The sequence below is a fragment of the Neophocaena asiaeorientalis genome, unplaced genomic scaffold (genome assembly GCF_003031525.2).
Source record: "Neophocaena asiaeorientalis asiaeorientalis breed wild unplaced genomic scaffold, Neophocaena_asiaeorientalis_V1.1 scaffold432, whole genome shotgun sequence".
Lineage (NCBI taxonomy): Eukaryota > Metazoa > Chordata > Mammalia > Artiodactyla > Phocoenidae > Neophocaena > Neophocaena asiaeorientalis.
The window spans coordinates 1,456,050-1,457,864 of NW_020174549.1; the positions used below are offsets into that span (position 1 = coordinate 1,456,050).

At 44.8% G+C, this 1,815-nt stretch overlaps 1 pseudogene; it reads right to left on the reverse strand.

Annotated features, from left to right (window-relative positions):
• Positions 1-332: 332 nt before the first annotated feature.
• LOC112407847 (eukaryotic translation initiation factor 2 subunit 1 pseudogene) lies at positions 333-1,287 on the reverse strand (annotated as a pseudogene).
• Positions 1,288-1,815: the final 528 nt, after the last annotated feature.

The following is a 1,815-nucleotide window of genomic DNA, read 5'->3' on the forward strand; positions in this document are numbered from 1 at the left end:
GCTCGTGGAGGCACTGAACTACAAAGGGGTGCCAATCTGGAGACATCAGAAATGGAAATCACATGCCCCATTTTATGACTGTTCTTAAAGATCTGTCTCTAGTGAAATTAGGCCACTCCCTTAAAAAATGCTCAAGATGTTAGAGCTACTGTGTGAAAACAGCTGACATTTAGGAGGGCATTTCACATTTTGGTCTGTCGGAACATTTAAATACTTCGAAATAAAAAATACTCAACTTTGAATCTTTCAATACTGGAAAACTTTCAAGTCTAGGGTTAACAGCCAGGAAGGCTGCTTTGTGTTCCTTAAACTGGACTCTGTTGCCCACAAAGTTAACCTTCGGCTTTGGCTTCCATTTCTTCCGCATTATAATCTCCATCCACTTCTGTATTTTCTCTCTCAAGCCTCTCCAGCTGCCTTGCAAGTTCCGTCTCATCTGTATCTATCACCACTTTGGGCTCCATTTGAACACTGAAGACACCCCTCTTTTCCTCAGTCTTTTCTTTTATGACAGCCATAGCTTGGTTGAGGACAGAGAGGCCTTCTGTTCCTTCCAGGGTGGCTGTAGTCATTACATACTGAGGAGGAGCTATTAGGTTAATCTTGAGGGCATGGTTTCTGTAGAACAATTCAGACCTGCTCTCAGGGCTGCTTTTACAGCATTGATGCCTTCATAACCGTAACAAGCCACTTCACTGTCTGCTCGAATTTTGACAGCTTGTGGGGTTAAACACCTATTAATATTGTTAATGAGTACTTCCCGTTCATCTCCATTCAAATCTAAGCTATCCAAAATAGATGGGTCTGAGACTGCATGCTTAAATGCATCATAGGCGCCGTATCCGGGTCTCTTGTACTTGTCATCGAAGACCCAAGCAGTCCTCTGGAACAGGCTTTCCAGCTGTTCGTCCTTGGTGTTTTCTAAGACCTCAGCAACATGACGAAGAATGCTGTAAACAGTTGTGGATTTGGTAAATTTATCTTCACATTTGATCATTTGATTGCTTCCTCGGAGAAACTCTTCTGTTTGAAAAATCAGTACATCCTTTTTCTTTGTCCACTCTAATGACAACCACACATTCATTCCTGCCAATTCGGATGAGTTTGTTTATAGAACGGATACGCCTTCTGGACAACTCACTCAGAAGAATCATGCTTTCGATGTTGTTGTATTCCAACAAGCTGACATAAGGCTCCCATTTCAGCAATGGACCTTACCCTCACCATCACTACATCTTCTACCTCCGGAAATTTGTGCTGATAAAATCTACAAGTTAGACCCGGCATTGTGAGGTATGTGTGTTGAATTCCCCACTGGTGTCCCGCGCCACGCTCTTCAATCAGAGAGATCACACTTGATCCGCCCACAGCAGCCGTGGACTCTCCTCAGCATCCCATTGTCTGTTTCTGTCCTGCCCAAACTGGCCTTTACGCAGGGCCCTGGGGGAGCAGGCCAAGAGCTGTGCTTCGTCCCTGCTGGACAGCTGGACTCTCCAACTAAATTGCAAGGACTAAGTTCTACCAACTGATCTCCTTGCTGTGTCCCCAGCTAATGCACACCCTCTTCCTCAGCAAAAAGAAAGCCTTTGTTATATATAAATATAGGAAGGAGTATCTGATAAGCCAGAGGCCAGTATACAGCCAGCAAGCACCAAGCAGCCACTGGGGAGATTACGTGAGTGAGGACAAAAATGTGGTTTTTCTGTCATCACGACCAGATGACCCCAGCTATGACAAGATCATACATAGTCCTAAGAGTGGCTACTCTTGCTGTTGCTACAGTTCCCTTGGGCAATCCTTTGTCTAGAGCTGCTG